Genomic DNA, 21,474 nt, shown 5'->3' with positions numbered 1-21,474 from the left:
CACATTATACATGAGATACCTTAGGACATACCTGAGGAGTCTAGTCATGGAATTCCCTATGTAGAGTACATGGAGGAGTAGAAGGCATTGGGAGGGGAATTTCAATCTGCCATGAGATTTACTGATTTATGCCACCTTAAGCTAAAGAGCAGACCCAAACCATTTCAAAATGTTTCAAAGCATAATCAAGAGCTACAAAAAACTTTGGGGAAGGTGACGATCCCTTACTTTGATGGATCAACCAAGTGTTCAGCTCGATCATGGGTTCAAAAACTAGACACATATTTCCAATTACATCAGATGACCTAAGAGGAGGCTATTAAGTTAGCCACTCTACACTTAGATGGCAAGGCCCATGAGTGGTGGTACCATGGGTTGGTGACGTTAGGGCATAGCAGCATCACCTCATACACAAAAGTTCACTCAAAGACTTATTGACCACTTTGACAGGAAGGATCTAGAGATTCATTTTAGAGAGTTGGCACAACTCAAGCAGACAGGTAGTATGGAGGCTTACATTGCAAAGTTTTAGAAGCCGAAAGTTATGGTCACAGATATTTTAGAGACTAGATTGGTGATGTTATTTGTAAAGGGGTTGGTGGGACTTACAGGATGTCGCTTCCAAAAATAAATTCACTCCTAAACCTTCTTTCCCTCATAAGGGTAAAGAGATCAAGCCCTTTCCAAAGGAGTGGAGCAAAAACTGAGGTTGGACGAGGAGACCCGAAAAGAGCAAAGGAAAAAAAAAAAACTTTGTTCCAGCTATCAAGAGCCATGGGCACCGAGGCACAAGTGTGTTGGCAAAGTCAAAGTGGGAAAAGCTCATTAAATTGCAGTATATTTGGAAAGTGACATTGTTGATGGGGGTGAGGAGCCAGTAAAAGGACAAGTGCAGGGACCAGTACAAGGACAAATGCACCAGGCAGCTGGGGGTGAGTCTTCACATGCAGAGGGCAAAGCTCCTATTATTGCATCTATGTCAAGATTTCCTAGATGTCATACCTTCAAAGTTAGAGGGGTTAGAGTAGAGGACAAGGTGACAATATTGATCGAAAGTGGGGCTTCCCACAATTTTGTAGACGTGGAGACAGTGGAGCGGAGAGGGATTCCCACTCAGGAGGTCGATGAATTAACTAATTTACTATTTCACCATAATAATAAATTAAAAAATAAAATCAATAATAAAAACTATAGGTTTTTTTTCTAAAACTGACCATTAATATATTCATTTATGCTATATACCAAATATCTTTCCCAAATAATTAAAAGAATAGCTTACAAAATCCATGAATGCTACTGTGGTATCCACTGCTAACAGTAGATTTTCAAATGGCATACCTAATCTACTATATAATTTCTATAATAATGGTCCTTTACAGCAAGCAGAACGATAATTTTCCATTTCTAATGCATATTACATTGTGAATTGCAGTATTCTATAATGCAAAATACATTGTGAATTGCAGTTCTATAGCCATGAATTATATTTATATGTAGTTGCAAATGTCTTGTCCTGGTCTTTACATCACAGTTGAAAATGAGGGTGGCTCTAGCCACTAATTACATCACAAAAACTGGGGATCAGAACACAAACAGTTCCTTTCATAAATCCATGATAAGATGCACAGAAAACCTTCTATCCTTATTCTAACATAATTGAAAACCTTGTATCCCCATAACCATACTCCAATGTACTAAAATGGTAGCTTGAAAAACATATGTGTTGATGCTACTGCTGATAGTCTGAAAGAAAGAAGCCAAAAGAATCTCTGTAACGGATTTAAAAAAAGTAAAAACAAATCGCTCTCCAGGCCAATTTAAAATCCATGCCTTGAGTGATAAGGCTAGATGATCAAGGACCACCAGTAGTCTATCCAAACAAAAATGGCTGATCCAATCCAAACCAGAAATCCTGCAATGTTTTCTCTTCTGAAGCAACGCAAAAGGATGAGCAGGGAACACAGATATCAAGATCGTTTGCAATCCGGGAATTGTACTTTAAAAACAAAAAAGCTGAAACCTCCTCTGAGACTTGAATGTTGAAAGCTCTGCAAGTTTGTTCCCCCAATTCTGTTTTCTGATTTTTGTGGGTGATTGATTATCGGCAATAAGCTGATTCAAAGGAGTCTCCAAATCTCAGAGGCTTTTTGGGAATGTTTGTCTGAGTATTGTTCAAGCTCCTGACTGAGTATTCCTTGTCTATGAGGGATGGACCTCCTCCTCCAATGGCATGTCATTGCTTGAGCACCAGGGAGAGGGCACACCAAGGTCAGTGCCGCAGCAGTCCTGGGCATCCATGTCGGCAGGCTTCCACTGCTCAACGAGTGGAGAGAGCACATTGACGACGTAGCCCATGTCAGGGCGCTGCGAGGGCTTCTCGGAGGTGCAGTGCCCAGATAACTCCGCCACTGTGCAGATGTTTTGGAAAGTATCGTCAGTCATGTCAAGGACCGAGTCAACAGCGTTGCGGAAACCCTCACGGCTCATGAGCACACGCCGGAACCATGTGACCAAGTGCATGCTCTCCTATGGTTGGGTTTCATCCAGAGCCTTGCGTCCGGTTATCAGCTCCATCAACACCGCACCAAAGCTGAACACATCCACCTTGGTTGTCACCCGGCCCGTCCCTGCACCAAAACAACAATGGCAGAACTGTTATTCATTAGTTTGAATAAGATATTTTGAAAGAAACTTAAAGAATGGAGCGAAAAAATGTATGAAATAATGCCACGGCACGACACTAAATTTTAACCATGGTGCTAGGCGGAAGGAAATAGCAAAAAGCCGATTTGTCATGAAAGAATTGAACTGAAAATTAAAAACAAGCTGATTAGTAAAATGAGTAGCTGAGTCTGCTGGCCACCGTGGCCTGACCGAGAACTTTCCCTCGGTTGTGAGTGTCGCTTACAACAGACCACAGGGAAAGCTGATTCTATAACGGATTTAGTATGGAAAGAGATTGTCCCGTGCTAAGATGGATCCGTGGTAGGGGATTACAATACCAGACAAAATTTGACTTGAGGCCATTGATCGAATGGATTCAAATTCTTCAAGCTACATTAGCTAATTATAAGACCAAATCCCCTTTGTTTATTAATTTGTTACAACGTTTGAGTGACTATGCAACAAATTCTCTAATTATTTTGAATTATATCCGCTTAACATAAAATACTCTTAAATCTGCGGGATGGAACGGCCCTTTAACACAAATTGATATTAAATTTGGTCCTTTTTTTTCTCTTCTTTTGCAATAAGTATTAAATTTCGAGAGACGCTAGTATTATATATATATATATATAGGGGTTAAGATGACTAATAAATAAGTCAATTTATACTATTATGATAATATTCGAAATGAAAATGGAATAGAAATAGAAACTAAACTAGAAATGATAATATTCGAAATGAAAATGGAATAGAAATAGAAACTAAACTAGAAATTGGAGCGCTAAAAAGTTTAGGGAGTTAGTAATGTAAATATCTCTTTTTTTGACATAGATATAAGTGATGATTAATGTATTAATCTAAGTCCCGTGACAAAAGGACAAGGAACACATTATAACGTTATGTATATAATGATGATTCATCATTTATACAAGTTTACAATTTTTTTGGAGTAGCATGATCCAGATTATCCACAGTATTGTGTTTATTCTGTCGACGATTCAAACCCCAAAGAGGGTCCATCATCAGGTCTAAGATAGAATATGAATGATAGTTCCTTGAGAGAAGAATCTTTGACCATAGTATAAATAAACAAACCTAGATCTTGATTTATAAAGAAGCAGACCCTTATATGAATTCTTTTTAATTTTAATTTTAATTTATTTTTATTATAATAATAATTCTGGTTAATTATTTTAATTTAGATTATTTTTGCTTTAATTATTCCAATTGATTTCCTTAACTGATTAATTGTAAGTTTATTTATATAATGTGATGAAATTTTATTATTTTTAGTTTTTTTTTTTTTTTTTTTTTTTTTTATTTGTTGGGTCAGAAGGTAATTTTTCCAAATGAATTGCATTAAGTTGCTCATGGTTATATACAATCAAAGAGAGACTCTTGAGTTTCACCACTCAATGTCTCTTCATTTTCTTATTCTCCATTATTTATTATTTACATTATCTACAAATGTTCACCCAATCCCAATAATTAAATATCAACAACTAACACTTACTACTACATTAATAACAAATATAATAAATTAACATTTCACAAATACAAATTAATATGATTCGTGATTATTTTTATTTATTTATTTAAATTAAGATTGGAATTGAATAATAAATTAAGATTGGAATTGAATAATAATTTTACGGGGTAATAGTGTTATAACATGAACCCTGCTATTAGAAGGTAAATATTAAATTTTCGTTTTGTAATACCACCGTTTAGAACAAATCAAAATATTAAGGACCACGGGGAAGATTCAAAAAAGGAGAGGAGGAAAGTGTTGCAAGTAATAATTGATGGGTGGAACTACGGTTTAATATACAAAAACATTTTGGTTATGTCTCTTGAGTGAAAGGTTGCAATTGCAAAACATGAAAGTTAATTCATTTAAAAATTGACTTTCTTAATTTGCAATTGCCACTTATCCAAGTTAACTTACGAAACATTCGAGTTATGTTAAAGTGGCTGAAGCAGGTAGTGGGAACTCTCTCTGCTCCCCACCATTCATTCAACTCAATAGAGTAATGAATTCAATTTAACTTATTTTTGGGTTGAAAACGAAATTGTAGTTTGCTAGGTGCAAATGACAAGGAACAGACTCTTTCCTCTAATTATGAATTACAGTGATCAGGTCAGTTATTTTACAGTTGCACATTCTAATGATTATTGGTTATGGCACTTTCGATTTGGACACTTGCACTTTTCTAGTTTAAGATTGTTGCAGCAGAAACAGATGGTCAGAGGATTACCTCTCATCAAAGAAGCTGCTAATACTTGTGAGTGTTGCATCTTGGGAAAGCAACATCGTGAGAGTTTTCCAAAGGGAGTTGCATACCAAGCAAAGCAACCTCTTGAGCTAGTGCATATAGACTTGTGTTGACCTATAAGAACACAGTCAATTGGTGAAAGTAGTTACTTCCTCACTTTCATTAATGCCTATAGCAGAAAGACTTGGGTTTACTTCTTAAAGTAGAAGTCTGAAACTTTTGCAAGGTTTAAAGAATTCAAAACCTTAGCAAAGAACCAAAGTGATCGATAGATCAAGGTATTGAGGTCAGATCATGGTGGAGAATATGATTCAAAAACATTCCATGATTACTGCAAACAACGTGGAATCGGAAGATAGTTTACAACCAGATACACACCGCAACATAATGGTGTAGCAGAGAGAAAGAACAAAACCATTATGAATATGGTAAGAAGCATTTTGAAAGGAAGAAACTTGTCTAATGAGTATTGGGAAGAATCAATTACATGTGTTATTTATGTGATCAACAGATCTCCTACAAAGAGTGTGATGAACAGAGTACCAGAACAAGCATAGTCAGGTATATCTTGCAGCGTATCTCATATCAGAGTGTTTGGATGTGTAGCTTATGCACATGTGCCTAAGGAGTGAACAAGCAAATTGGATGATAAAAGTGAAAAATGTATATTTACTAGTTATAGTAAGCAGTGAAAAGCTTACAAATTGTATAACCCTGTCACAAAGAATACCATAATTAGCAGAGATGTTGTGTTCAAAGAACAAGAGTCATGGAATGGAACTGTAGACAAAACAGTTGATGCAAAAGTGCCACTGATGGAAGAAGATGATGTAGCAGAAAAGGAGCAGCAAGAATCACAAGTGAAGACACCAAACAGAGACACACCAACAAGGACTCCAAGATTTTCAGAGCAGCATGGATCTTCAAGTAGATCAACAGATCGAGATTCTCCCAACAATGAATCAGGTGATGAATCAAGCAATGGTAAGAGAAAGATGAGAAGTTTGAAAGATATTTATGATGATTTGGATGTTAGTTCAAATTTTGCATTGTTGTCATTCCAACCTTCTTCGTTTGAAGAAGCAATCAGAGATGAAAATTGGGTGCAAGCCATGGATGAAGAAATTGAAGCTATTGAAATGAATGATACATGGGATTTGGTTGATTTGCCAAAGGACAAAAATCTCATTGGTGTAAAGTGGGTGTACAAGACAAAGTTGAATGAGAAAGGTGAAATTGACAGATTTAAAGCTAGACTTATAGCAAAAGGATTCTTGCAACAACTAAGAATAGATTTTGGAGAAACGTTTGCTCCGATGGCCAGATTGGATATGTAAGAGCAATTCTAGCCACAACAACTCAGAACAAGTGGAAAGTATATCAGATGGATGTGAAATCAGCCTTCTTGAATGGAATTCTAGAAGAAGAAATTTATGTGCAACAGTTGAAGGTAACGAAGAGAAAGTTTACAGGTTGAAGAAAGCGCTCTATGGACTGAAGCAAGCGCCTAGAGATTGGGATAGCAGAATTGACAGCTACATGATCAAGAATGGATTTTGTAGAAGTAACATTGAACTTACCTTGTACACAAAGGTAAATGAGCATGGAAAGGTTTTGATTGTTTGTTTATATGTTGATGACATGATTTTTACAAGTGATTTTAAGATAGATGAATTTAAAGCAGCCATGATGAAAGAATTTGAAATGACAGATCTTGGTCTAATGAAATATTTTCTTGGCATAGAAGTTGAGCAATATGAAAAAAATGAATTTTTATTTGCCTAAATAAATATGCCAAAGATTTGTTGAAAAGATTCAGGATGGAAAATTGCAAACCTGTCCCTACACCAGTTGCAATAGGTACAAAGTTAAGCAAGGATGATGAAGGATCAGATGTCAATCCAACTCTATCAAAATATTGGTTGGCAGTCTCATGTATCTCACAACTACAAGACCGAATATCATGCAAAGAGTGAGTTTGATTTCCAGATTTACGGAGACTCCAAAAGACACACATTGGAGTGCAGGAAAAATAATACTTAGATACATAGCAGGAACTAGAGATTGTGGCATAATGTATGCAAGCATAGAAAAGAAGGATTTGATTAGATACATAGATAGTGATTTTGCAGGAAGTTTGGATGACAGGAAGAGCACTTCTAGTTTTTTGTTCCATCTTAGTTCAGGTGTGATTTCATGGGCATCTAAAAAGTAGCCCATTGTGACACTTTTCTTAGCAAAAACAGAATATGTAGCAGCAACATCGCAGCATGTCAAGCAGTATGGTTAAGAAGAATATTTGGTGCAATCAAGCAGAAACAACAAGGATCAACAATAATATATTGTGACAACACCTCAGCGATTGCACTATCCAAGAATAGTGTGTTTCATCATAAGAGAAAGCATATTGATACTAGATATCACTTTATTAGAGAACTTGTGAGCAATGGAGAAGTTCACTTGATGCCTTGTAAATCTAGTGATCAATTGGCTGATATATTCACTAATTCATTAGCAAAAGATTTGTTTGAGTTTCATAGAAGAAACTTAGGTGTTGTAAGCCTAGTTAAGATAGAGACCAACAAACATGTTTGAGTTTTCATGAGTGATGTTTTAATTTGGCGGTCATAATTAAGGGGAGTGTTAAAATAAGTTAATTACTCCCACATGAGGAGTTGGCTAAAATTAGAGAGTCAGTTAACTAAGTGTTGAGTCAAGTGGAGTTAAGTGATAGACAACTTTTAGTGTGTGGTTGTAGGTCAAGATATTTGAGGGAGTCACTAGTAGAAAAGGTTTAAATACCCTTCACCGAGTTCATTGTAATCATTAAGTTTTTGTGTGATCAATAGAAGAACCGCAGCTCATGTGTTTTGTGTGTGAATTTGTGTTTTGTCTCCTCTGCCTTTCCAAGAGTAGATCTGCAGTTAAGATGGATCTAGGCTTCTTTATATAATTGTTAAATTTTCAAAAATATGTTGAAAAGCACAATTATATCTAAATTCTATAAATAACTCCATTTAAAATTTTGGCTTGTTGTATGTCTTAAAATTGTTTTTGTTTGGTTAGGAGTTCATTTAACTTGGATGTAAGGATATAATGAAACAGGTTAATGGTCCAAGACCAAGAGGCATCTCACAAAAGTGAATCATAAAAAAATAAGTTAACAAGGCATCTAAGAGGAGTGAAAATCTGCCCCATTGCATACGACCAGTGGGTAAATTCCAAATGATATAGTTTTCCTTCTTAAATAATGATAACTCAACTTACATTATCAAATTATCAAGCTTTTTTATATGGTATAATAGTGTTATAAATTCTAAATCAATCTTATGACACAAAACAACATATTTATATAATTGATTTTATTTTCTTGATCACAAACCAATAACTATAAACAAATCATCCTATAATTTTTATTAAAAACAATATGAATTCAAACTACATTTTAAATAATTAAATAATCCAATTATTTAATTATATAAAGAAAATTGTAATACATGTCTGAAATAGTGAAATTGAAATTAATAAAATGAACTTACTCAAAATTTAAAAAGAATATATATATATATATATATATATATATATATATATAAAATTATTTTGGAAGGTTAACGAAAAAGTTCATTGCGACTTGATTTAAGGATATACATTATAGTAAATCGATGAGAATTTAAAAGAAAATTAAATAAACAATTTCAAAACTGCAATATTTATAAATTTTAAATATAAAAAAATGAATATTTAAAAAAATGTATTATTAGTCCCTGTCGGGGACTATATGCGATCGATAGATCGCTGACCGGGCATTGACCTAGCGAATTTTGCGAAATATTAAGGCAATTTCCTAAGTCGGACTAAGGTTTTGGGGTCTTATTGCTGGCTTCGTGTGGTTCGAGGTGGAGGCCACATGGTCGCGCGGCTCCCACGCGGACGGCATGCGCTGTGGTGGTCTTATGGGCGGACACCTGTCGCAGGTACGCGGACGGCATGTACTGTCGCCTTGGGTTTTACCCTGTTCGCGGCGTTTGGGTTGTTATTGTTACTTGTTGTTACTTGGCTGTTTATTGTTTAGCTCTGCAGTCTCTGCGATTTTTCCTTTCTGTCTGTTGTATTGTCTGCGGTGAAAACAGAATGTGGTTAACTGTGTAGCAAACGTTTGGTTGCGGTTCTGTTGTTCCAGGTCCGGCTTGTATCGCTCGAATGCTTGGTGTCGCTTCGGTAAGTTCGGCTACTGTATTGTTTAGATGTTTGTTCCTCTGTCGTTTGGCGTTTTCCAGTGGCATTGATGTTTGTCACAATATTGAGGGTTTTTGTTAGCTGCATGGGTTTTATGGAAATTTCCGTAAATGTCCTGCAAAGTACTCGGCTTGGGTTTTACCCTGTTCGCGGCGTTTGGGTTGTTATTGTTACTTGGTCGTTTAGCTCTGCAGTCTGTGCGATTTTTGCTTTGTGTTTGTTGTACTGTCTGCGGTGAAAACAGAATGCGGTTAACTGTATAGCAAACGTTTGGTTACGGTTTTGTTGTTCCAGGTCCGGCTTGTGTGCCTCGAATGTCTGGTGTCGCTTTGGTAAGTTCGGCTACTGTATTGTTTAGATGTTTGTTCCTCTGTCGTTTGGCGTTTTCCAGTAGCGTTGATGTTTGTCACAGTATTCAGGGTTTCTGTTAGCTGCATGGGTTTTATGGAAATTTCCGTGAATGTCGGTTTCGACCACCATGTGACTGTGATTTTCCGAAATATTAAGGAAATTTCCTAAGTAGAACTAAGGTTTTGGGTGAGGAAAGGTTTTGGAGTCTTATTGCTGGCTTCGCGTGGTTCGAGGTGGAGGCCACGTGGTCGCGTGGCTCCCACGCGGGCGGCATGCGCTGTGGTGGTCTTATGGGCGGACACTTGTCGCAGGTACGCGAACGGCATGTACTGTCGCCTTGGGTTTTACCCTGTTCGCGGCGTTTGGGTTGTTATTGTTACTTGGTTGTTTATTGTTTAGCTCTGCAGTCTCTGCGATTTTTCCTTTCTGTCTGTTGTATTGTCTGCGGTGAAAACAGAATGCGGTTAACTGTGTAGCAAACGTTTAGTTGCGGTTCTGTTGTTCCAGGTCCGGCTTGTATCACTCGAGTGTCTGCTGTCGCTTCGGTAAGTCCGGCTACTGTATTGTTTAGATGTTTGTTCTTGTGTCATTTGGCGTTTTCCAGTGGCATTGATGTTTGTCACAGTATTGAGGGTTTCTGTTAGCTGCATGGGTTTTATGGAAATTTCCGTAAATGTCCTGCAAAGTTACTTGGCTTGGGTTTTACCCTGTTCGCGGCGTTTGGGTTGTTAATGTTACTTGGTCGTTTAGATCTGCAGTCTGTGCGATTTTTGCTTTGTGTTTGTTGTACTGTCTGCGGTGAAAACAGAATGCGGTTAACTGTATAGCAAACGTTTGGTTACGGTTTTGTTGTTCCAGGTCCAGCTTGTGTGCCTCGAATGTCTGGTGTCGCTTTGGTAAGTTTGGCTACTGTATTGTTTAGATGTTTGTTCCTCTGTCGTTTGGCGTTTTCCAGTAGCGTTGATGTTTGTCACAGTATTCAGGGTTTCTGTTAGCTGCATGGGTTTTATGGAAATTTCCGTGAATGTCGGTTTCGACCACCATGTGACTTCGTTGTCATTTGGGCCGAGACGGCGTGGGTGAAGCTGTGATTCTTGGTGCAGATTGAGCGGCACGTGGTCCCGCGACTTCCAAGCGGACGGCATGTACTGTGGTGGTCTGCCTGCTCGAGATCCTGGAAAGCTAGTCAGCTTGGGTTTTACCCTGTTCGCGCCTTTTGGGTTATTATTGTTACTTGGTTGTTTAGCTCTGCACTCTCTGCGATTTTTCCTTTGTATTTGTTGTATTGTCTGCGGTGAAAACACAATGCGGTTGCTGCCTGCTCGGTTAACTGTATAGCAAACGTTTGGTTGCGGTTCTGTTGTTCCAGGTCCGGGTTGTATGCCTCGACTGTCTGGTGTCGCTTTGGTAAGTTCGGCTACTGTATTGTTTAGATGTTTGTTCCTCTGTCGTTTGGCGTTTTCCAGTGGCGTTGATGTTTGTCACAGTATTGTCTGTTCGTTTTCCTCAAGAGTCCATGGTCATTTGAGCATTATAAGTTAATGGCATTTCTCTTACCTGCATGGGTTTTATGGAGATTTCCGTAAATGTCGGTTTCGACCACCATGTGACTTCCCTGTCATTTGGGCCGAGATGAGCTGGGTGAAGCTGTGGTTCTTGGTACAGATTGGGCGGCAGTCTTTTGTAGTTTGAAGGGTTTTTGCACATGAAGATGTAAACAAATTGGGGTTTTTGAACTGTTTGAACTGTTTGTGCGGCATATTGGGTTTTTAATGGAATGTATTGTGGTTTGGAGAAAGAATTAGGTACTCCTCTGTTAAATTCAAGGTTCTGATGCTGGGTTCTGCATGAATATGATCTAGACGAGAAGGAATTCGAACTCTCGGCTTCGTTGCAGGTACGGCGTTGTTCTGCTAATTGGTTTTTGTCAAATTTTCTATTAATTGCTTTTTGTCAATTTGTTAGGCTTTTAATTTTTGCATTGTGTAGGTTTATGGTCCAGTTACTTTAGCTTTATAGTCCAGTTACTGCGTGGTCCCTGCCGGGGACTATATGCGATCGATAATTTTTCGATATATTGATAATGTAACCTAAGTCGAACTAAGGTTTTGGAGATGGAAAGGTTTTGGGGTCTTATTGCCAACTTCGCATCGTATTTGTTGTATTCTCTGCGGTGAAAACACAATCCGGTTCCTGCCTGCTCGGTTAACTGTATAGCAAACGTTTGGTTGCGGTTCTGTTGTTCCAGGTCCGGCTTGTATGCCTCGACTGTCTGCTGTCGCTTTGGTAAGTTCGGCTACTGTATTGTTTATATGTTTGTTCCTCTGTCCTTAGGCGTTTTCCAGTGGCGTTGATGTTTGTCACAGTATTGTCTGTTCGTTTCCGTCAAGAGTCCAGGGTTATTTGAGCATTATAAGTTAATGGCATTTTGGTTAACAGGGCGGACATAGGAAGAACGTTGGCATGTACTGTGGTGGTCTTATGGGCGGACAACTTTCCCTCCTCGACATCCTGGAAAGTTACTCGGCTTGGGTTTTACCCTGTTCGCGCGCTTTGGGTTATTATTGTTACTTGGTTGTTTGGCTCTGCAGTGTCTGCGATTTTTCCTTTGTACTTGTTGTATTGTCTGCGGTGAAAACACAATGCGGTTCCTGCCTACTCGTTCAACTGTACAACAAACATTTGGTTCCGGTTCTGTTGTTCCAGGTCCGGCTTGTATGCGTCGACTGTCTGCTGTCGGTTTGGTAACTTCGACTACTGTATTGTTTAGATGTTTGTTCCTCTGTCCTTTGGCGTTTTCCAGTGGCGTTGATGTTTGTCAGAGTATTGTCTGTTCGTTTCCCTCAAGAGTCCATGGTTATTTGAGCATTATAAGTTAATGGCATTCTGGTTAACAGGGCGGAGATAGGAAGAAGGTTGGCATGGTTTCTGACAAGGACAGAAAACGAGAGCTTACCAATTGAATTAGCTTAGTTTGATGTTGTTTATGTATTGGATCAAATGCTTCCTTTGCCAAAATTATAAGCTTTTCCCTGATACTGAGGGTTTTTGTTACCTGCATGGGTTTTATGGAAATTTGCGTAAATGTCGGTTTGGACCACGATCTGACTTCCTTATCATTTGGGCCGAGACGACCTGCGTGAAGATGTGATTCTTGGTACAGATTGAGCAGCAGTGTTTTGTACTTTGAACTGTTTTTGCACATGAAGATCTAAATAAATTGGGGTTTTTGAACTGTTTGTGCCGCATATTGGGTTTTTAATGGAATCTATTGTGGTTTGGAGAAAGAAATAAAGACATGCAAGTATTTATGTATTTATGTGCCGCATATTGCCTTTTTTTTTATTGATGGAATGTATTGTTATTAGTGGAATGTGTTACTCTGTTAAATTCGAGGGTCTGGTTTCACGAGTTGTGAGGCTTGAGCAGACTACTGTTCCTTAGGCGTGTATTCAAGGTTTTTCGCTTGTATAGTTTATGTGTATGCTTACTTTGGTGCATAATGTTATTTTAAGTTTGTAATTCTGTTATGGATGTATGAATATTCGACTCTGACATTACTCCTAGAGCGGAAGGTTGCTTTGTTAAGAACTCTGTTAAGTTCATTTAGTTACTGTTAAGTTCATTTGCTTTGTTAAGAACTGCTGAATTGAAAGTTTGCTATACTGGTGCTAGATGTTCTTCGTTTGCTGTTGTTTATATATTGGATGAAATGTTTCCTTTGCGAAAATTATAAGCTTTTCCATGATACTGAGGGTTTCTCTTAGCTGCATGGGTTTTATGGAAACTTCTGTAAATGTCAGTTTCGACCAGCATGTGACTTCGTTGTCATTTGGGCCGAGATGACCTGGCTGAAGCTGTGATTCTTGGTACAGATTGAGCGCCAGTCTTTTGTAGTTTGAAGTGTTTTTGCACATGAAGATCTAAATAAACTGCGGTTTTTGAACTGTTTGTACTCTTTGTGGCACATATTGGGTTTTTAATGGAATGTATTGTGGTTTGGAGAAAGAAATAAAGACCTGCAAGTATTTATGTATGTGCTGCATATTGCCTTTTTATTAATGGAATGTATTATGGTTTCGAGAGAGGAATAAAGACCTGCAAGTATTTTTCCAAGCAGTTCTGGAGACTTCGTTAACCAATTTCGTCATTTGCATATTTTCTCATGTACTCGTACAGGTTGTGTTGTGCATGAATATGATCTAGACGAGAAGCAATTCGAACCCTTGGCTTCGTTGCAGGTACGACGTTATTCTGCTAATTGCTTTTTGTCAATTTTTCTATTAATTGCTTTATGTCAATTTCTTAGCATCTAACTAGCTCCGTATAGTGATGTATCAAGACATTTTGTCTATTTAAACGTTAGATTAAAATCTCATGTTAGCTAGTTATAACCAAATTGATTCTGATATCATGTTCAACTACCTTATTCTCCTCAGAGAGAAAAAATAATTTTATTATGAAAACAAAATTACACTTACTATATATGTTTTTGCATTTCACAGATATCCTTAAGCATAGGAAGTGATAAAAGTATTGCTGGCAACATATCTTGCTTCATAAACAGTTTTCAAAAATGTCAATATGACAGCCCTATCATAGTCATTCTAACATATATCAGAGCTTTGAAGCCAGTTTTGTCTCATAAGAAATTAGCTCCTAGATATGTCCATAAACAGTCCCATAAAAAAATATAGATATAGAGATATCCTTAAGCATAGGAACTGATAAAAGTATGGCTGAGAAGATAGCTTGCTTCATAAACAGTTTTCAAAAATGTGAATATGACAGCCCTATCATGGTCATTCTGACATATATTGCAGGTTTGAAACCAGTTTTGTGTCATAAAAAATTAGGTCCTAGATATGTTCATAAACAATGCCATAAAAAAATATAGATATAGATGTTCACATTTAAACAGTCCCATGATTATATCAAAAGTGTGTCAAGACATTCCATGAGCTGCCCTTCCACTTTCTCTTGAATGATCCAAGGTCGTGCTACCAAGTGTAATGTAGCTTTTGACAGTCCATCAGTTTCCATGTTCCTGTCTTTGTAGACATGTTAAAAGATAATGTGTTAAATACTCTGTTCAAGCAAGTTGAATCTGCTCAAATATACGGTGAAATTTATAATTATCCAATGAATTTGTTCCATTCATCCAATTCACCACAATTTGTGAATCGTCAAAGATCTGTAATTTTTGGGCATCTTTTTTCACGTGCCACAATTGGCAACAGTCTTTGGACAATTTGCTCAAGCAGACTGTTGCTGTGTTTGCCAAAGCTGTCCTTTGAACATATTACATGTTCATCATTTATATGAATCATACCTCCAGCATCACATAATAATGGATCTTCTTGACAAGCCTTATGGAACTACGCTTATGCACTACTCGTCTCTGGTTCTCAATGGCTTGTTTGGGTTCCTTGACCCTTGAATTCTGTTTAGATCCATATACTATAACCATACTCTGATATCGAATAGCAGGAAACTTTTTATCTTGAAATAGCCTCACAGTTATTTTATTTCACAAATGCAATTGACAATGATGTTAACTTTCAGAAATATTCTTAAACTTATGCTGCATTTTTTCATTTTGTCTTCCCATTGCTTCCTTTTGTTAACTTCATTTTGTCTTTCCAGTCGTTGCTTTTGTTAACTTGCACAAATATTCTTAAAATTATGCTCATGTTTTTCATTATGTCTTTGCATTGTTTCCATTTCCAACTTCTTTGTTATTTATAAATATGGCTTCTTGGTAGAAATTTGATATTTGTTTAGCAACATAATGCAATAGCCTATTTTTTTAATATAGATACATTTTGTTCAAAACAATCATGTTCAGTTTTTGCTAACTTCATCAATATTTTTTGCAAAGCTGTACAAGACAGTTGCAAAAGGCAACTCTGGTAAGCAATTGCAAATGATGGAAGAAATAATAGATGTTGACAATTACAAATTCAAATTGCAATGCATTTTGCCTGAGAACATTGATATTGTATCAAAGAATCAATATTCATTGTATTTGCACGTGTCAAAAACATAGAATCATTGTATTTGCTTAATCCTCTTAAACATAATAATTTCAAGGTCAAGCAAAAAGTAAATTGTGAAATGCAACGTTTGGAAACCACTGCAAAATGGCAATTAGAATATGACTCTTCATCAATACAATCATTGCAATCCATCTTTATTCTTTCATTGAACACTCGCAATCTTCATGCGCATCTTGCTGATATATGCAATGACTATGACACAATGCAATCTGATATCTTGTGCTTACAAGAAACACATGTTGCTGTGTAAGGAAAATGAATGCTTCAAAAATTTCAATTGCATCTCAAGTTGCATTAAGCATGGAGTAATGATATTGATAAAGAAAAATATCATTATCCTTGAACATACCCATTTTGAAGACTGCTTTGTAGAAGCATTACTCGCAAAAATAAAAGTTCACACATTACAAATTGCAATACTCAATATATATGCATCGCCACGTGCAAACCTGAACAATATCCTCAATGTCATTGCAAAAGCTTTGTACCACTCAGATCTAAACAGTATCATAGTTATATTAGGGGACTTCAATATTGATATGGTACATTGCAATCAAAAACCAAAGCAGCTAGAAACCTACATGCAAAACTACAATCTGCATTTCCTAGTTGACAAAAATAATAGCATGCACAAATCATTCATTGACCATGTTTGGGCAAATCTAGCTAATATAAAATATACAATTTTCGTATTGGATACATATTGGTCTGACCATGATACAATATCTCTTGTCCTTCAGCTATGATAACCAATTTCGTCATTTGCACATTTTCTCATGGTACTCGTACAGGCTGTGTTGTGCATGTATTTGAACACTTGGCTTCATTGCAGGTACGACGTTATTCTACTAATTGCTTTTTGTCAATTTTTTTATTCATTGCTTTTTGTCAATTTGTTAGGCTTTTAATTTTTGCATTGTCTACGTTTATGGTCCAGTTACTCTAGGTTTATACTAGAGTTACTCCGTGATTGTTTTAAAAAATATAGATATTTAAGCTGTATTGGCTCATTTATATTTTTTCTCTCATTCAATTATATTGCAATTCAAATGTGGAATCGTCATTGTTTATTCTGTGTTTACATTAATATTAATATTAATATTAATATTATTAATTATTCCCTGTGACATTTTCCAACATTTGCCAAGAATTGCTCTACTGTCCCTCTGTTACATACTATGCATTCTATTCTACATTTACATATATGTCGTTCTGTGTCGATCAATGCAAGTTATGCCAAAGACAGCCTTGTCAATTAACCAACACAAGTATCCTATCATAAATTTGCAGATATGACCTCCTCTATTTATGGATGCAGATTCTGCTAGTAAAACCCTTTTCAATTGAACAGAACGACCAAGAAAAAAGAACAACAACATGCAACATAAACAAACAGAGTATATTCTTTTTGCCTTTACTTTCCTATGGATCTTCTGTTCTTGTTCAAGTTTTACTTTTATATGTTCTTTTGACTTGGACTAAATATGTCTTACTATTCTATAACATAGCATAAATCTTGAAAAAGGAAATGAAACAATTGAAGAAATAGAATGCATAAGCCAATTAGAAAGCGCAACCCAACCACTTGTTTTGCAAAGGTATGTCTATGAGAACTACAGAAATATGCTAATTTGTATTTAGAATATTAATGTTTACTATATATGCATTCTATTTTTATTTTTTACATATCTATGGTTCTATGGTTTTAATGTTCTTGTTCACTTTTTACCACTAATTTGCACTAAATATATGTTACTATTCTATAACATAGCCTAAATCTTCAAAGACAAAAAGAAACAATTGAAGAAATAGAATGCATAAGCCAATTAGAAACAGCAAGCCAACCACTTGTTTTGCAAAGGTATGTCTATGACAAGTATACAAATATGCTAATTTGTATTTAGAATAATAATGTTCACTAGGGTATGTCCATGACAACTATACAAATATGCCAATTTGTATTTAGAATATTAATGTCTACTATATATGCATTCTATCTTTACATATGTATCGTTCTATGGTTTTAATGTTCCTTGTTAACTGTTTACTTCTATACGCTCTTTCAAATTGAACTAAATATATGTTGCTACTCTATAACATAGCATAAATCCTGAAAAAGGAAAACAAACAACTGAAGAAATAAAGCACATAACTCAATTAGAAAAGGCAAAGCAACCACCTGCTTTGAAAAGGTATGTATGACAACTATACAAATATGCAATTTTCTATTTAAAATATTAATGTTTACTATATATATCTTCTCTTTTTACGTATCTATATTTAAATGTATATATAACAGATTAATCTTTACTATATATATCTTCTCTTTTTACATATCTATATTTAAATGTATATAAATTAGAAAATCTTGGACGAGTGAAGAAAGCACTAGTAGTAAGTCCCCCCAAACAATGCAGCAAGAAGACATGTACAGGTTACATATCGCAATTTCTTTATTGATTGCTTATCACAAAATACACGTGATAATATCCACATCATATTGAACCATGCGTTTGCCTGTGTCAGTCCAACTGAAACAATTGCAGCCAAACTTCATTCAACAAATGTACAAAATGATACATCAAAAAGGTATGCATATGAAACACAAAACTCTAATCTATTTCTACTTATTCAGTCTCTAGGAGAAACATACTATTCTACAAATGTTTATAGCAATTTCTAACTAAGCAATTTTAATAGGCAAAAACAGATACTGCCAATTAAAGTATCAATTGAAGATCTGAATAGTCGTAAAATTGGGCAGCTATTTGTTGGAGACATAATGGTTGTCTATACTGCATTCCTTGATAAAGCAAACAAATCACGTCAAGTATTGCGAGCTGATTTGACAGATGCTCAAGGAATGACGACTATAACATTGAGTGTACCTGCACATTTGGTGGAGCGACATGAACACAAAATTTTGCAAGGCAACAACATCTCAATTACAAATTTCAGAATATTGCCTAAAACTGTATATGATCGTGGTGACTGTGACAAAATAATATTGCTTAATGAATCAAGTATCATAGAAACTGTACCTGAAGTTTGCAAAGAATATTGCTTCATTCCCAATACAACCATTAGGCAATTTGCAAACAAAAAAGAAATGTACGCAATTGGCACAATTGCTGCCGCCGTTACACTTGCCAAACGAGTTGGATTGCATTACATACTTCATATCAAAGATGGAGATTCTGAAAATGACAATGCAACTGTATGTATTCAGATGTTACTTATTCCTAATTTTCAGTAGATAACATGCATCACTTCAATACATAGTTGTTGTAATTTGTCTATAGTTTTTGTAATTTGTCTAGTGCAATTGCAATTTTTCAATGCATACGAACAATGTATTTGCATATTACTTTTTGTATTTTTCAATACATAACAATTTCTGTTTTGCAGTTGCAACTCTTTGACACATATGAACAATTTTTCCTTTCAATGGAAAAACAATTGCAAAAAGGACAGTTTCCGCTCATCCTTTTCAAAAATTTAACAAAAAAGGTAAACACAACAGAAACAATATTCAGAGCATCAAAGTCAACGTTCATGACTGAACTTAACACAGATGCACTCAACAATCTCAGAAAACTAACTGCATCTACCTATGCTGTAAGTATAGCAATAATAATGTTTTTGCTGCCTTTGCATTTGCCATGTAATAATGTAAATTAACACTTGAATCTTTTATAAACAGGTCGAAGGTACTCTAATCGCAACAAATCCATATTCAACTCCTTTCGAACCTGTTTGTGCAATTTGTAACTCCCCAGTGAATTCATCCACAGCAATAGCCAATGCAACAATTTTCTGTTCACAATGCAATGATAATTTCCCTTTCCTCTACAAGCATTGTATAAATGCTGTAATAGAATCCATTACAAATAACTTTGTCCAGTGCATTATCAGGGAGCCGTTATTACATGACTTGCTTCCTGATTTAAAATCAATGTCATATGAAACATATTTGCAACAGAAAGCTATGACTGTTTACATCTTACGTGACTTCAAAATTCAGAGCAAGTTCACACTCAATGAAGATAGTGAGCTATTACATGTCAACTAACAAATGGAAGGTACATGAACATATGCCTTAACATGTTTTCTCTCAAATATGTCCTCTCTTCAATTTACAATGTTATCATTTTGTTCTAACTAACCATTTGTTATACAGATTACAAAATGCACGAACATGGCAGCCTTCACATCCACAACAAATGCAAAAGTAATATGAATATGTTTCTTCATATTATGCTGTTACTATAATACAAGTATTTGACTTGCAATTTTGACTCATTTACAAAGAATATGTAACACAATGGTTGATGAAAAAAGGCTAGAAAGTCTTTATGCATCTGTATTTGTACTGTTTCTGTTTCTGTTCTCTATGCCGAATGGAATGCATTCTGCATCATGCTTTATATCATTGAATACAACAAATGCAACATCAGATCAGCAATAATTTTGTATCTGGCACTTATTATCTACTCAAGTTAAATGACAAACTGTATATTGAATCAGCTAGTCATTTATGTTCCTTGCTATGTTATAGCTAAATGCTATGTTAGTTTTTGTTTCTTGCATACTGTAGGTAACGACTCAGGAAACAAGGCTAGAAAGTCCTTATACATGTCTCTTCGAATGCATTCTTCAACATGCTTGAAGCTAGACTTTATAAATAGCACCAAACTATATGGACTTTAAAATGAATATATGTTGTTTGAAAATGGAATTATGGCATAATGCATTTGGTATTATTAGTCCTTCCCTGGGACTATATGCAATTGATCAATTGCTGACCGTTGGTTGACCGACATGATTTTTCATTATAATAGCATTATAAACTAAGTCAAATGAAACTTCTGGGCTCCAAAGTTTTGTTTTATTTTACCTATGTTTCTGTTACCTGTACAAGCAATAAAAATCTCATCTAAACATAAGTTTCATAGAGGAAAACAATGCTGGCAATGTTGCTGCACCACTGATGACTTGGCTAGCTCCAAAGAGCAAGGTCTGTTCACTATCTTTTGTATCAGTGGCAGCCCCAATATTTTCAGTTTTCTATCCTGGTTTTTGAGCAGAGGCATGGAATTGGATGTTCAGAATCCTCTTAAGATCATGGCTGCTGCAGTTTTAAATTCTTTGGTCAATGACTTAAGACTTTGAACGTAACAAGTTCTCAGAGATGGACAATGGAATGAAGAACATGCAGCAATACTTGTTCTTGGTGACATAATCAGCATCAAACTTAGAGATATTGTTCGTGCGGATGCACGTTTTCTTGAAGCAGATTCTTTAAAGATTGATCAGGTCTTAATCCAATCCTTTTCTTTACTTCTTATTTCTGATTACATTTCTTTAGAGATATGATGATTTAGGGTTTCTTCTTCTGTAACGATAAAATTTACAAGGCTTTGCTATAATCCTTTTGAAGCTCTGCGGTGTTTTGCAGGTATTCAGCTCACCTTATCTCAAAGGCATTCCCTCTCTCAAGCCAGAAGGTAATTCAAATCTTTTTCTTACTGAGCTTACAACGTTTTTCATGTTTAATAAATTCCGCTAATCAACAATGAAATGCTCTCTGCAAAATTTGAGAAAATGAACATCTCGATATAATGAAAAATAACACACATGAGAGCTTGAATTTTATTTCAGTATGCATCCCCTGTTAAGTAGTGTCTGTAATCGCTGTAGTGTTTTTGGCTCTTCTGTAACAAAATTTGAACGGGACTTACAATCTTCTGTTGCAATCATTTTAAAAAGGAGTCTGAAGAACAGAATCTTAAAGTCATTTTCTCCATGAAATTTTCCATTTACTTTACTTAAACGATGTTATAATTTGTTCAGGACAGGCGAGGAGATCAGGCGAAATACGATGC

The 21,474-nt window shown here is 35.9% G+C and overlaps 1 pseudogene; it reads right to left on the bottom strand.

Annotated features, from left to right (window-relative positions):
- Window positions 1-1,781: 1,781 nt before the first annotated feature.
- The window catches only part of LOC149224818 (receptor protein kinase TMK1 pseudogene), a 35,700-nt pseudogene continuing 16,007 nt past the window's right edge, over window positions 1,782-21,474 (bottom strand).

Source organism: Pinus tabuliformis, chromosome Q (genome assembly GCF_031772625.1).
Source record: "Pinus tabuliformis cultivar Carrire ecotype Pingquan chromosome Q, CPIR1, whole genome shotgun sequence".
Classification (NCBI taxonomy): domain Eukaryota; kingdom Viridiplantae; phylum Streptophyta; class Pinopsida; order Pinales; family Pinaceae; genus Pinus; species Pinus tabuliformis.
Note: the sequence above shows the minus strand (reverse complement) of the source record. Positions and strands in the feature narration are given on the sequence as shown.